The sequence below is a fragment of the Pristis pectinata genome, chromosome 12, assembly GCF_009764475.1.
Source record: "Pristis pectinata isolate sPriPec2 chromosome 12, sPriPec2.1.pri, whole genome shotgun sequence".
Lineage (NCBI taxonomy): Eukaryota > Metazoa > Chordata > Chondrichthyes > Rhinopristiformes > Pristidae > Pristis > Pristis pectinata.
This window is the reverse complement of record NC_067416.1, coordinates 8,425,931-8,442,438: the sequence shown is the minus strand read 5'-3', so window position 1 is coordinate 8,442,438 and position 16,508 is coordinate 8,425,931. Positions and strand designations below refer to the sequence as shown.

General features: G+C 46.5%; 1 protein-coding gene across 4 annotated transcripts in view; it reads right to left on the bottom strand.

Moving 5' to 3' along the window:
- The window catches only part of lzts2a (leucine zipper, putative tumor suppressor 2a), a 179,659-nt gene that overhangs the window by 69,624 nt on the left and 93,527 nt on the right, over positions 1-16,508 (bottom strand). The window contains exon 1 of one of the 4 annotated variants that reach the window (XM_052027696.1): positions 15,147-15,414. The exons of the other annotated variants lie outside the window; for them this stretch is intronic. The gene's annotated coding sequence lies outside the window, so the exon portion shown is untranslated. Of the gene's footprint in view, positions 1-15,146; positions 15,415-16,508 lie in introns of those variants that run through there. 4 annotated transcript variants of the gene reach the window in all.

Sequence of the window (16,508 nt, the reverse complement as noted above, 5' to 3'; positions counted from 1 at the left end):
GAGCACAGAAATCTATGCTGATGTTCCCAGTGCAATGCTGTGGGAGTGCTGCAGTGTTGCAGAGGCTGTCTTCTAATGGGACATTAAACAAAGGCTCTTCTCTCAGTTGGTATGAAAGGTCCCACAGCACTACTGAAGAAAGGCACCCTGACCATTACTTAGTCTGCTCTCAACATTAATCAACCCAGATCATGTGATTGTCACACTGTAGGATCTTGCTGTGCACAAACCGGGTGCCACATTGCCATCATTACAACAGTGACTCAAAGTACTTCACTGGCTGTAAAGGCCTCTGAAAGGGGCCCAAAGAATATGAAAGGCACCACCTAAATAAATGCAAGTCTGCCTTTCATTTCTCAAGAGGACACTACACAGGACATCGGGGTCAGCAGATCACCTTAATCCAGGTACCAGTGAAATCGCACAGGGTGAACTTCTTCTCTGGGCTCAGCTCAGGTTGGTGGGAGGGTGGGGGGAGTGGTGAATGGCTCCAGCTCCCGAGATGGTGGGGATCAAATCTAATTGGATCCAACTGGGCCCTTTATCCTATCCCTGAAGCAATAATCAGTGTTGGGATCTCAAGGCAAACATAGCACCAGCAAAATGCAAAGGAAAGACACAAAGCTGAAATCACATTGGCCACTATTACAGGCTGATCCCTTAAATATTAATAGATCCCTTTCCTTCACCAACAAATTTTTTGGTTTATCTCCTTACATACTGATGATAGCCACTGGAAACCCTGATGTGCTTGAGGGATATAGCCTCTTCTTCAGTAAGCAGCTGTTGAACTTGTGAGACCTCTTTTAATTGCCTGCTTTTAGACAAAAAAAAATTCAATGGGAGGGAAGAGTCGGCAGTGGTTGTGTCATCTCTGTGGGCTGACATCATAATGTTGGCTCCTGTCCAATCCTGCAGTGTAGACATGTGGGGGAGACAGGGTGGGGTATGGAATTAGAACTGTGGATTTTATATAACTTTAATCCATATTGGTTCGATCTTCTACATTTGGATACTGAATATGTATCCATTTGGAATACTGTATTCAGTTTTGGTCACCCTGCTACAGGAAAGATGCCATTAAACTGGAAAGAGTGCAGAGGAGATTTATGACGATGTTATCAGGATTTGAGGGATTAAATCATGGAGGGAGGTTGAGCAAGCTGGGACTTTTTTCATTGGAGCATAGGAGAATGAGGGGTGATCTTATAGAGGTGTATACAATTACAAGGGGCATAGATAGGGTGAATGTGCAGTCTTTTTCTCAGGGTTGGGAAATCAACAACTAAAGGGCATAGGTTTAAGGTGAGGGGAGAGATTTAGTAGGAATCTGAGGGGCAACTTTTTCCACCCAGAGGGTGGTCAGTGTATGGAATGAACTGCCAGAGGAAATGGTCGAGGCAGGTACATTAACAACATTTAAGTAGTACTTGGACAGGTACATGAATAGGAAAGGTTTAGAGGGATATTGGGCAAATGGGACTAGCTTAAATGGTAATCTTGGTCGGCATGGACCAGTCAGGCTGAAGGGCCTGTTTCTGTGCTTTATGACTCTGGTATCCATTATGCTGTTGTGGGAATACAGAGGAAGCTATGGCCAGTCAGGAAGAAGATTCCTGTTAATTGTAGCCCTGCTATTCTGTGGTGCAAAAGCACATCCTGTTGACTTGGGTAACGCACGGTCTGTGACACACATCTGGCTCCATGAGCGAGTGCCAGAAGATCTCCCTTCAAGGCAAGAGCGTCAGTCCAGCAAAGTCACTGGAAATGTTAGGCTGTGCTTTCTCTGGCTCAGAAACCATTGCACTTAGTGTACAAGGAAGAAAGGAATAGATGAATATGCAGAGCAGGTTGGAATGATATGGTGGAGAAGGCTTATGCAAACATAAACACCATCCCAGATTTACAACCACACAAGGCCATTTCTCCCCCATCACATCTGTGCCAGTTGATAAAGTGCTACCCAACCTAACTCCACCTTGCAATAGGTGGTCCGCGGCCCTGCAAGTCAACAATTCTTCCAGCACCTCCTTTTGTCCTTTTATAGGCCGCATCTGGAGAATTGCATTCAATTCTGGTTGCTCTATTTTGGAAGGATATGGAGGCTTTGGAGAGGGTGCAAGAGAGATTTGCCAGGATGCTGCCTGGATTAGAGGGCATGTACTATAAGGTTGGACAAACTTGGGTTGTTTTCTCCAGAGCAGCAGAGGCTGATAGAAATGTATAAGATTATGAGAGGCATAGATAGAGTAGACAGCTGGTATCTTTCTCCCAGGGTTAAAATGTCTAATACTAGAGACCATGCATTTAAGGTGAGAGGGGGAAAAAGTTCAAAAGGAGATGTGTGAGGCAAGTTTTTTTTAAAAAAAGGACACAGACAGTAGTGGATGCCTGGAATGTGTTGCCAGGATGGTAGAGGAGACTCTTGCAAATTTCTACAGATGTACAGTGGAGAACGTTCTGACTGGTTGCATCATAGACTGGTATGGAGGCTCCAATGCACAGGATCGAATAAGGCTACAGAGGGTTTTAGACCCAGCCAGCTCCATCACGGGCACAACCCTCCCCACCATCGAGGACATCTTCAAGAGGCGGTGCCTCAAGAAGACAGCATCCAGCATTAAGGACCCTCACCACCCGGGACATGCCCTCATCACGTTACTACCATCAGGGAGGAGGTACAGGAGCCTGAAGACCCACACTCAACATTTCAGGAACAACTTCTTCCCCTCCGCCATCAGATTTCTGAATGGTCCATGAACACTACCTCATTATTCCCCTTTTGCACTATTTATATTTGTAACATAGTAATTTTTATGTCCTGCACTGTACTACTGCCACAAAACAACAAATTGCACAACATACATCAGTGATAATAAACCTGATTCAAACACGATAGAGACATTTAAGAACCTCTTAGATAGGCACATGAATGTGCAGAGAATGGAGGGATATGGGCCTTGTGTAGGCAGAAGGGATTAGTTTAGTTAGGTGTTTAATTACTAGTTTAATTAGTTCAGCACAACATGTTGGGCTGAAGGGTCTGTTCCTGTGCTGTACCGTTCTATATTCTACGTTCTAACTGCAATGAGGGTTTCTGCTTCTACTACAATGTCAGGCAGGATTGTAGAGTTGAGGTTAGAATTAGATCAGCTACAATGTCACAGAACGGTGGAGTAGACTCGAGGGACTGAGTTACTTACTCCTGCTCCTCATTCAGTTGTTGATGTACAAGAAAGAAAAGATCCCAGTAAAAAAAATACTTAATTCTGTCAGCTGGTCAGGTCACTCGGGGCTGACTATGCGATTTAATGACCTCATTCCGGATGGAGAGGCTGCAACCTGGCAAGGCATCAGTGTCTTTTCAGATCAGCAGACATCCAGGATTCTGACACCTGCCCACCATGCCTTGGCCCCTGATGATCACAAGACTAGTACAGAAAAATTATATAAACGCAGAGACACAGCAACACAGTTCTCCCTCCTGAGCACTCTGGGAGTCGAGGTCCCTTGATAACTGCTGAGTCAACCCGTGATGTCCCTTTAAGGAGTGGAAGGCCCTGGGAAAGCAGGTGTGGGAGTTGTTTTTATATCCCCTTTAAATCCCTCAGTGTAAATACGCAGAGATGCTCTTTATTTTCTTAGTATAGCCTAAGCTGACTAACAGACCTCTAAAACAAACCTTGGGAACACATGTTTTTATATCCACCAGTTAAGCACACAAGGCCACTAGCTCCTGTGAATAAAACACTTGTTTTTCAGCTCAGTGTTTTCTAAAGTGGAAACCATTTGCCTGAAGCTTTCAGCTGCCTTTACACAGGCACCTTGAGGAAAGTCCAAAGGCAAAATAACCCAACTTCTAGAGTGCCACTATACCAACTGTACATTTATGTTGATGCACCATTGCTGTAAGCAACCTTAAGATGTGCCAAATAAAAACGTATAATACTGGCCATAATCGAGAGGCCAGGCAACATCTGTGGAGACAAGAACAGAGCTAACATTTCCATCCAAGGACTTTTTAAAGAGTGAAAGGTCGCCAATCTGAAGCTTATTTCTACAAAGATACAGTCAGCCTGTCAAGACATTTTATGGGTTTATTTCAGAATATCTCACAACAGTAGTATCTCGGCCAGCACTTGAACCTCCAAGGCACAAAAGGTTATGGACCAAGTGCTGGTAATTGGATTTGTATAGATGGGTATTTGATGGACAGTGTGGGAGATATGGGCTTAAGGGCCTGTTTCTGTCCTGTGTGACTATCTCCAGCAGTCACAGAGTCATATAGCACGTAAACAGGCCTTTCGGCCCAACTGGTCAATGCCAACCAAGATGCCCCATCCAACCTAGTCCCAGTTGCCTGCATTTGGCCCATAACCTTCTAAACCTTTCCTATCCATGTACCTGTCTAAGTGTCTTTTACACAGCATGGTGTTTTGCTTTTTTTAAAAACGTACCAATACCATTGAGAGGTGATGGTGTCCGAGCTCGTTCCCTGGAAGTAGATAGTGTATCTATCGCCTATAGAAGGAGGGAGCCAAAGCACCCTTGTAGGCTACTTGCCTGGGTCACAGGCCATGACCTTCTCTTGACATTCTTTGACCACAAGCCCACAGGCCCAACCACCAGGAACAACCTCACCAGCAGATACGAAATAGAATGTGCTCTCTCTCTCTCTCTGAGGAAGCTTACTTTAACATTAATTATGTACTTAAATAAATTACTGGCTGAAGCCATGCTGATTGGTTGGTGGTTCTGAAGGGAAACACCAGCTCCCCACACCTCTTGGACAACCAAACTTGCACGTCTGACAGCCAGAGCCATTTAAAAACCGTTGCAGAACATTTGAGAGCCAGGCAGCACCTTAGGAAACTGTCAGTGGTTGAGTCATACAGCTGAGAAACAGGGCCAAACAGCCCATGCTGAACGAGAAGCCCATCGAAGCTAGTCACATTTGCCCATGTTTGGCCTATATCCCTCTAAACTTTTCCTATCCATCACCACACACTCTGCCTCACAGAGGGTCACCTCGTCCAATCCCATCTCCTGGGTGGGTAGGCAACACAGGCAGCAATTCATAGAATGGTACAGTATAGAAACAGGCCCTTCGGCCCACCATATCTATGCTGACTTTTTTGCCCAGCTACACTAATCCCATTTGTCCTCATTAGGGTTGTATCCTTCTATGCCTTGCCTATTTAATTGAGTGTCTAAACACCCCTTAAACGTAGGATTATATCTGATTCCACTATCTCTTCTGGCAGTGCACTCCAGACACCAACCACTCTGTAAAAATCTTACCCCTAAAATCCCCTTTAAATCTCCCATCTCTCACCTTAACCCTGTGTCCTCTGGTTTGTTTAATGCCCCATTGGAAAAAGATTTTAGTTATCTACCCTATCTATGCCTCAGTGAGTTTATAGATCTCTATTTAAAGAGAGTCCATTCAGCTTACCATGCCTGTGGTGGCTCTTTGAAAGATGTATAGTCTGTCCCTTTCCCCAGCCTTTACTGCAAACATTACCCCTCACAGTGTCCTTTTGGAAACTACAGTGGAATCTACTTCCATTCACTTTTCAGGCAGCACCTTCCAGATCACAACTTACTGCCCAAGAGAAAGCTTTTCTTCCTGCTGCCCCTTGCTTTACTAACTGAGCACCTCATACCGGTGTCGTGGAGAGATACAGCACGGAAACAGGCCCTTCAGCCCATCATCCACACTGACCATCACCACACATTTACTCTAATCTTACATTAATCCAATTTTATTCTCCTCACATTCCTATTAACTCCCCCAGATTCTTACCACTTTACCCACCTACAATTTACAGTGGTCAATTAATCTACCAACCTGCACGTCTTTGGGACATGGGAGGAATCCAGAGAACGTACAAACTCCACACAGTCAGCTCCGGAGGTTGGGATTGAACCTGGGCCTCTGGGGCTGTGAGGCGGCAGCTCTAACCAGCTGTGCCATCCTACATTCAGATCTCTGCCAGCCTCCCAAAGTCTTAAGCTGGGGCCAGTTACCCAAGGACTATGCATCCCATTGACCGAAAGTTGCATTAGAACCTCTGCTTTTGCTGGAAGATCGCATTCTGTTTGCAGAAATGCAGCTCACCACACTCACATTGTGACCCAGAAACCCTGTGCATAGTGCGAGGGACAGAGCAGGTTGTCTGCCCATTACAAGCTGGTTGCAATCAACAAGGCCCTGGATAACTGAATCAGGGTGTTCGTAATGAAGGAAACTACCTCCGAGTGTTGGGGCACCTTTAAACATTTCCTTTCTCTCTTTGTCTAGCCTCACGACGGCCAGCATGCTCACCTCAGAGTCATAGGATTGTAGGCTTGAGTCCCATCCAAGACACTTGAACACAAGGTGCTGTGCTTTTGGGAGCACTGATTGTCTAGAGCACTGTTGGAAGTGCTGCACCTCGGCAGTGATGCATTTGTTGGGGGTGCTGCACAGTCCTGCAGAGCAGTCCGGTCCTCTGTCTAAAGTTGCATCCAAAAGGTGACATGCCTGAGAGTGCAGCACCCCCAACAAATACATCAGTGCCGAGGTGCAGCACTCTCAGGCATGTCACCTTTTGGATGCAACTTTAGACAGAGGACCGGACTGCTCTTAAAATCCCACAGCACCATCCCCAAAGACATCCCACAGATTACCACTCCAGAGAGAACTTTTGGACTGATTTCACTTAACATACTGAAGCCAAGACCAGTATAAAAAACAAGATATCTTTATTAGTCACATGTACATCGAAACAGTTAAATGCATCCTTTTTTTTTTGCGTAGTGTGTTCTGGGGGCAGCCCGCAAGTGTCACCACGCTTCTGGCGTCAACACAGCATGCCCAAAACTTCCTAACCCGTACATCTTTGGAATGTGATAGGAAACCGGAGCACCCGGAGGAAACCCACGCAGACACGGGGAGAACGTACAAACTCCTTACAGACAGTAGCTGGAATTGAACCCAGGTTGCTGGCGCTGTAAAGCATTACGCTAACCGCTACACTACTGTGCCTTAAAAAAGCAGGAATCATGGACAGCCCATCAGAAATCATCCACAGCACTGATCCCCAACTTTTCTGAATGGTAGTCCCACTTGTTCACACTCAGTAAAATAACACTTGGTGATGTCCCTGGCTCCCAAAGTTTGTTTTTAAGATTTTTTCCCAACTGAATTACCTCGTGGGTCCCCGTGATCTTTGGGACCTTGTCCCACGCCGCCTCCTGAAGGGGTCGTGCACCCCCAGGTTGGCTATAGAACAGCTGCAGATTTGACATGGATGCTAAAACACAGAGCAGGACGCCTGAGGGGAAAGCTCCAGGACTTGGGCGCTGTTAACATCCAACAACTTGTTCCTCAAAACCACCTCGGTACACACTTCTCCTTCAGAAACTGGGTTGGAGCAAGGTTTGAATTGCTTTATGCACAACATCAAATGCAATTTTATTTTTCAAAAACAATCGATGAGAGGGAGGCTAGTTACTCTGAGGTCCAAAGATGTGGTCAGACTTACTGCCATGTCACCTGATACACAGCACCAATCATAACAAGCTGGTAATAGCAAGCAGCTGAGTCAACAGGGAGTGAAGCTGTGACCCAGTGAAGTGGCTTCAGAGTCAAAGTAAAACAATCAATAATGCCCAGGGCAAACATTTTCTTCAGAAGTGTTGTCCTTCAGATATAAATAACGCCACCAGCATTTAAATACAAGACCAGCAAATGAAACCTGCATTTAGACAGTAGTCATACAGCACGGAAACAGGCCCTTTGGCCCAACTGGTCCATGCTGACCAAGATTCTCATCCAAGTTAGTTCCATTAGCCTGCATTTGGCCCATTTCCCTCTAAACCTTTCCAATCCATGTACCTGTCCAAGTGCCTTTTAAATGTTGTAACTGTACCTGAATCAACCACTTCTTCCGGCAGCTCGTTCCATATACTGACCACCCTCTGGGTGAAAAAGTTGCCCCTCAGGTTCCTATCAAATCTCTCCCCTCTCACCTTGAACCTATGCCCTCCAGTTCTTGATTCCCCAACACTGAGAAAAAGACGGTGCACATTAACCCTATCTATGCCCCTCGATTGTATACACCTCTATAAGATCACCCCTCATTCTCCTACGCTCCAGTGAATAAAGACCCGACCTGCTCAACTTCTCTCCATAACTCAGTCCCTCGAGTCCTGGCAACATCCTTGTAAACCTCCTCTGCACTCTTTCCAGCTTAATGGCATCCTTCCTGTAGCAGGGTATCCACAACTGAACACAATACTCCAAATGCGGACTCACTAATGTCCCGTACAACTGCAACATAACATCCCAACTCCTATACTCAATGGCCTGACCGATGAAGGCCACCGTGCCAAATGCCTTCTTCACCACCCTGTCTACCTGCGACACCACTTTCAGGGAACCATGTACTTGCACTCCTAGGTCCCCCTGTTCTACAACAGTAGCTCTCTGACACAGCAAGGTGCTCCACAGTGTCATCAAACGGAGCTGTTGCCTCATGATAGGAGAGCAAACCCTTGGATAGAAGAGGCAGGTTTAAGGCAGCAGCTTAAAGGAGGGAGTGGTAGGGAGGCAGAGATGCTCATGGATAGGTAGAGAGGCTCAGGGACAGAATTCCAGGGAGTGGTGGTGAGGCAGAGGCACTCAGGGACTGGTGGGGAGAGAGAAGCTCGGGGAGGCAATTTCAGAGTATGGGGCCTTGGCAACTAGAGATAAGATATTTATTTATTAGTCACATGTACATCGAAACACACAATGAAATGCGTCTTTTTGTGTTACTGAGAATGGGCTGGGGGGCAGCCCGTAAGTGTCACCACGCTTCCAGCGCTAACATAGCGTGCCCACAACCTCCTAACCCGTACATCTTTGGAATGTGGGAGGAAACTGGAGCACCCGGAGGAAACCCACGCAGACACGGGGAGAACGTACAAACTCCTTACGGACAGTGGCGGAAATTGAACCCGGGTCGCTGGCGCTGTAATAGCATTACACTAACCACTACACTACTGTGCGCAATGGAAAATCTCAGGGAAGAATCAAGATGCGTCCGTCCTCCTGACTGAGCAGTGACAGATGGAGTGCCATTCAGAATTACCAACTCTGGGGTCGGTTATTTAAGCTAGCAGATTTCTCTGGGTCTTGTCCATTCCCATTTTTCCGTTCTGCCTCACTCTGACGTGACCTGTAATAATTAGTCTCTCGAAAGAAAAACTGAAGTTACAAAGTGACAAACCAGTAGCAGTCACTGATACCGTAATTCAGGTGCACGGACATTTTAAAGACCTTTGCCATCACAATTTTTGTACATGTGGGGGAATGGGGGCGGCAAGTGCCTTAGGACCCACACCATACCGTCAACACTGTCCATGGGTTTATCCCTGCGGACAGCACACGGCTTGGGGAGAAATCCAAATGGCTTATTTTCATCCCCGTAATTTAACAGATGCCCAGACAGCTTCCAAAATATGAGGGCTCCTGGCCCCAGTGCAGGGCCACAAAGGATGATTAGACCAGACGGAAATTGGTACTCAGTTCACGATCCCAGTTCGCACGATACAAAGGGAGCAAAAATGCTGCAGGGATGTTGTACTATTAACGACTCTACCCTGAGACATGGGCAGCGACAACGCAACACAGTGCACAGGACAGCAGTTCGGAGCAACGGCTGAGATTATCCATTCGACACAGAATCAAGGCTCAAGTTTGGCAACCTCCAGACTTACGTGGGCTGAGGTGACACCGTGTGCAGGAGGACAGCAAACAGGAGGGTGATGACTAGAAGGGGGCATAATGGGCTGGATGGCCTTCTGTTCTCCCTCTCTCGCTTACATTCACAAAGGACCAGCCTCCTCACAGGGACAAGTGGGAAACAGGCTTGCATTTACATAGCAACTTTTATATCCCTTTCACCACCACCCAAAGCATCTTACAGACACAGCAGCCAATTCGGAGGCAGCAAGTTGTTACAAACATGGGGTAATTGCTGGATCCTTCCTGCAACACTGCCTTGGAATCATTCATAGCTAAATGACAGAGCATACAAAAGTGAGACAGATGTACGTGCGTGCAGACACACACATAGACACGCACACACAGGAGACTGCCTGATACCAGAGGAACCATACCTCAGAGACAGCAAAAAGAAAAAGGGTGGATAAAGAATCTGAATGTGAATCCACCCCGTCTAACCTTGTTCATGAGTTCATCGCTGTGCCCTGCAGGATGGGACACTTGACTGATCTTTCACCGTACCGAGAAAACTCCCTCAAAAGGTATACAGGAAAGAGGAGGTTTTTTTTAAAATTGTGGGATTTACAGTCTAGACATGCAATTATTTGTTGACACTTTTTTTTTGTCCGACTGGCTTGTCAGCAGCTAAATGCTGATAACACCAAGGGAACACATGTTACCGTTCCAGTGGGAGGGAATAGCTATGTATATTGGTGCCACAATGCTCACTTACATTATCAACAGTGTACAAGTGTTGCGATTTATTGTAATATCAGGAAAGGGTTAATAACCACTGTAACTGGCAACATTGCTTTACAATGTTCTGACCAATTTTTTTCCTCCTTGGCTCTACACCAAGAGGAGATTATCTGGCTAATATTACATGGGAGCTTACTGTGTGCAAGTTGGGAGGGGTGTTTCCTACAGTGCAATAGTAATGATACTTCAGAGGAAGCTCAGTGGTTGTAAAATAGTTTGCCACATTCTCTTAGGCATACTGTTGGGATAAGTGTTACAGAGCAGCTATAGAAGTTGAGTCCTCTTCAAACCCTGCCTCCTTCAGTAGCCCTCTCACCCACAGGGTCACAGGCTAAAGTCCTGCCCCAGAGACATGGATCCATGGTCCAGTCCATCACTGAAGCAATGCAGCATTGTTGGAGTGATCCAATATCATTATTCCAAGAATGGCATGGAAGATTCCCCCAGTGCTCCTGGCCAATATTTACTCCCCAATCAAAACAAAAATCATCTTTTCATCATCTCATTATTCCAAGAATGGCATGGAAGATTCCCCCAGTGCTCCTGGCCAATATTTACTCCCCAATCAAAACAAAAATCATCTTGTCATCATCTCATTCCTGTTTGTGGGAGCTTGTGTGCACACATTGGCTGCTACATTCAATAGTGGTTGCTCTTCAGAAGAGAAGCATTGGTTGTAAAGCATATTGGAAAATGCAGAGGTCGTGAAAGGCACTTTTCTTTTAGGACCTCCTTGGTAGAATATTCCATTGATGGTACACGTTTTGATTTGCCAGCTTGCTTAAAAGAGTGGCCCAATTGGAATGACTCTATCCTAGAGTGGGGATACATCCTGCTTCTGACCATTGGCTCCCCTGAAAACATAACTGGATCAAGACTCAATGGAAAAGATTGCTTGCTGTGGTGTTGTTCAATGAAATTTGCTACAACAACGTCCGTTTATACTGCACTAACATAGCAAGCCCTAGCTACAGGACTGGCATCAGGGCTGCTGCTCCTGGAACAATTAAAATCATGAATGCTCTAGAGGTCAGTAAAAAAAAAGGGTTGGAGATGACATTAATCGGGAGAGGCAAGGGCACAGGAGGGATTTGAAAACTAGGCAAAACTGAGAGATTGCTTAACTGGCCACTAATATAGATAGGCAGTGGGAATGTGTGAACTGGGCTTATTACAAGATAGAGTATGGATAGGAGATGGATAGCTTCAAATTTATAGAGAGGAGAGGGTTGGGAGTTAGGAGTGTGGATCTAGTCAGGTCTGTAGGTAAATGTTGTACAGTGGATAACATCCTCAGGCTTACTGCTTTGTTATTAAGTACATTTTGTTCATTTGTACTTCACTCTCTGAATCATTCCTCAATATGCTCAAACCATCCTCATACATTTTAACTCACTGACATCTGCATTATCTACTCATATAGTTGTTGCATCTTCCACCCAGTTATAATCTGCCTCTACATTGCCCTGCATTCCAAACACCGTAGATTTAATTTTGATATAATGAGAATGATGCTACTTGCTAATAACCTGGGAGCACCGCAGCACTCTGCTGTTTGACACAGCCACCATTTTGTGCTGCCAGCCCTCCATTTTGTTCACTGGTCCCTCCACCTCCTTCATTGAACTGAATTTGCTCAAGATCATCCAGAACTTTGCCGCCTGTGTCCCAACACAATCTCATTTACCCCATGAGAAACAAAGGGCTGCAGATGCTGGAATCTAGATGAAAAAACAACAAGTTGCTGGAGGAACTCAGCAGGCCGGGCAGCATCCGTGGAGAAAAGCAGGCAGTCACCACTTCGGGTCAGGACCCTTCTTCAGGACTGAAGCTAGGAAAAGGTGGAAGCCCAATATATAGGAAGGAAAAGCAGAGCAGTGATAGGTGGACAAAAGAGGGGAGGCCAGGTGGGCACAAGGTGATGATAGGTAGATGCAGGCAAGAGATAGCGATAGGCAGACGCAGGGGGAGAAGGGGAGAGCAAATCCACCAGGGGATGGGTCAAAGGTATGGAGGCAGGCGCACCATGGGGGGAGGGGAGGAGAGGAGAAAAAAAACTAGGCAAGGAGGAAAAAAAAAGTAGGCTAGGAAAGGGGAGAAAGAAAGAGGTATAGTTGGGGGGGGGGGAAGGTTTGGTTTTTACTTAAAGTGGGAGAATTCGATGTTCATGGGATGTAAATTTGCCCCGTCACTTGCTGATTTGCATCATCCTTCAAAGAAGCTATCCTCATTTCCAAATCCCTCCTCACCTCCCTCATCCCTCCCTGTCCTTGTTATATCCTCCAGCCCTATAACCCTGTCTAGATTATCCTCCATCTGGAATTCTCTCCCTTAAATCCTTGCCTCTTGCGCTCACTTTTCCAAGACATTCCTTAAAATCTTCCTCTGACAATCTGACCGTCTTCATTGATATCTCCGGATGTTACCTGGCATCAATTTTTATTTAATTCTGCTTTTGTGAACATTTTCCTGTTAAATATATGGAAGCAGTTGTTGGGGGACACAGGAGACTGCAGATGCTGGAGTCTGGAGCAAAAAGAACAAACTGCTGGAGGAACTCGGCGGGTCAAGCAGAGTCTTTGGAGGCCAAGGGATGGCCGATGTTTTGGGTCGAGACCCTGCATCAGGACTGACAGCAGTTGTGACATGCATGAAAAGTGAACAAGAGTGGCAGCTGCTGGAAATAAGAGAACATAGAACAGTACAGCACAGGAACAGGCCCTTCGGCCCACCATATCTGCGCTGACCATGATACCGAATTAAACTAGATCTCTTCTGCCTGCACGTGACCCATATCTCTCCATTCCCTGTATATTCATGTGTCAATCTAAAAGCCTCTTAAACACCTCTATCGTATCTGCTTCCACAACTCCCCCAGCAACCTGTTCCAGGCACCAACCATCTCTGTGTAAAAAAAACTGCCCCACACATTTCCTTTAAACATTCCCCCTCTCACCTATAAAATGCATGTCCTCTAGTATTTGACATTTCTACCCTGGGGAAAAGATTCTGACTGTCTACCTTATCTGTGCCCCTCACAATTTTATAAACTTCTATCAGGTCTCCCCTCAGCCTCCGACACTCCAGAGAAAACAACACACGTTTTTCAAACCTCTTCTTATAGCTTGTACCCTCTAACCCAGGCAGCATTCTGGTGAACCTCTTCTGCACCCATTCTACAGCCCCCGCATCCTTCCTGTAATGGGGCGACCAGAATTACACAATTCTCCAAATGCAACCCAACCAAACTTTTATACAGCTGCAACAAGACTCCCTTACTCTTAATCTGAAGTACAACTATTTTCCGTTTTAATTGCGATGCAAATTAGACTACAGGTAAGCAGTGAACAAAAGATGTGCAATGTTACCATACATACCGTTTCTTTAATTTGCAACTCTGGAATCAGACCCCCTTACACTGGGATTTGCACTGAAAGATCCAACAGACTATTTTACAGTTCTGAGTTAATTCACGAGATGTGAACATTGCCGGCAAGATCAGCTCTTACTGACCATCCTGAATTATCTTGGAAAAGGCGATGCCTTCTTGTACTATTGCATCCACTTGGTAACAGTTTAGCAGATGGGGTGGCTCACTGGGCTATTTCACAGAACACCTCCCAGTCAACCATTTTATAGGCCAGACCAGCAAGGAGAGCTTCCCTGAAGAACCTTAGAGAGCAAGCAGAGTTTCTTACAGCAATCCAGTAACTTCAAGATCACCAATAAGAATACTAGCATTTTATCCAGATTTATTTAATTAGCTGCATGTAAATTCCCCAGCTCCCGTGGTAGGATCTGAACATCCGATTGTTAATCCAAGACTCAGGATGCGAGCCCAGGAACAAAGCAGGATGCACGCAATCTTCCTACTGACGAGAGAATGTTTCACCTCAATTCGCAGCCACGAAACCTCCCAGTATTTTTCCACTGTCCTCAGTGCGAGCTTGCCAAAGAGAATGGAAACAAACTGCGAATACTTTCTGCACTAAGACACACTGCACATCCTTCCCAGGGGTTAAATCCTCGCTGCAGTGAAATGCCCAGAACTTGAACTAATCATTTTAACCAACGTAGATCAGCCTCTCCGACAAGGCAGCAGGCTGGGTCGATCTCAAACCCACCCGCTCCCCACACAGCTCCCAGAACAAAAGTCAAGGAACGGACAGAGAGAGAGAGAGAGAGATTACAACAGCACAAAGCACGGCGAGAGCTCAGTCACCCAGCTCCCCACCATAACTACTCCGGGAGCCCATCTTTTCTCTCCGCTTCTGTACAAACACTTGACTGCACAGCCGGGAGAGAAAGCACGTAGTAGAAGGCAGCTTTGCAAAGTAACACCATAACACCCCCACCCCCCCCCCACACACACACACACACTTCAGTCTGCAAGACCCAGCGACAAACCCCACACACCCTTTAACCCACTGTGTTCAGGAAGTGCTGCATGCAATCAGATTATATTTTCTCTTCTGCGAAGCACCCAGAACTGTAACTCTTTGCAGTGAAGGGAGTTTTGCAAGTTGTCTCTCTCCCAACCCAACCACCCCCCCCCCCACCCCACAGCAGGCGGACTTGCGACCCTCTCCCCCCAGCCTCCCCCCCCCCCCCCAGCAGGCGGACTCTCCCTCACCTTTCGCCGCCCCCTCCATGGTTGTCTCGCTGCCCCGTGTCCACTCTCGGTGCGAATCCCAGAGAGCGGCCTCTGATGTGTGTGTGCCTGCCTCCTTCCAGCAGTGGAGAAGGTCTCTGCAGCGACACAATGTACGGGCTCTCTCTTTCTCTCACACACTCCTTGCAAGCTGGGTTGAACTGCTCTGGGCAGCCCGAAGCTGCGCTCCCATCCGAACTGTCAATACACTGCCCGCCTCTTAGTGATGTGTCCAACCCACTCAGTCTCCTCTCCTGCTTGAAGTGCAGCCCTCTTAAAGCTGACACGTCCCGTTCTTGGCCTTAAGGCTGGATTCTTTTCAAATAACTACACGAGGAGGAGCTTCATCACAGGGCTTTCTTCTGCTCTCGACTAACCCCCCTCCATCCTCACTAAGTTTCCCTCAAAGAAAATTCCCAATCCATTCCAGAACAAAGCCGTGGAAAACTTCCTGCTGCAATATTGCTCTGTGGACGGCGAGGCTAGCCTCACTGCCAGAAGGCTATTCAACCTGGAGAGCATCTCATTTTCACCCAAATCGCAGGTGCTTTGTTTCCAAAATTATCTCAATTAATTAAAAGCATGAAAGGAAGAGACAGGAGGGATCGCAGATGGTGGAAATCTGGAGCAACACACAAGATGCTGGAGGAACTCAGCAGGTCAGGCAGCATCTGTGGAGGGAAATGGACAGTCCATGTTTCAGGACTGCATTCTTTTTCCCAGAGCTGGGGTATCAAGAACTAGAGGGCATAGGTTCAGGGTGAGAGGCGAAAGATTTAAGGGAGGGGGGCAACTTTTTTACACAAAGGGTGATATCTATATGGAGTGAGTTTGTTGGTAAGTTAACTAAGATCAATCTAACCATTCTCTCCTACATACCCCTCTATTTTTATATCATCCATGTCCCTATCTAAGAGTCTCTTAAATGTCCCCAATGTATCTACCCCTACCAGCACCCCTGGCAGTGCGTTCCATGCACCCACCACTCTCTGTAAAAAACTTACTCTGACATCCGCCCTGTACTTTCCTCCAGTCACCTTAAAATTATGCCCCCTCGTGTTAGCCATTGTCGCCCTGGGAAAAAGTCTCTGGCCGTCCACTCGATCTATGCCTCTTATCATCTTGTACACCTCTATCAGGTCTCCTCCTTTGCTCCAAAGAGAAAAGATCTAGCTCGCTCAACCTATCCTCATAAGACATGCTCTCCAATCCAGGCAGCATCCTGGTAAATCTCCTCTGCACCCTTTCTAAAGCTTCCACATCCTTCCTATGGTGAGGCGACCAGAACTGAACACACTATTCTAAGTGTGGTCTAACCAGAGTTTTATAGAGCTGTAATAGTGA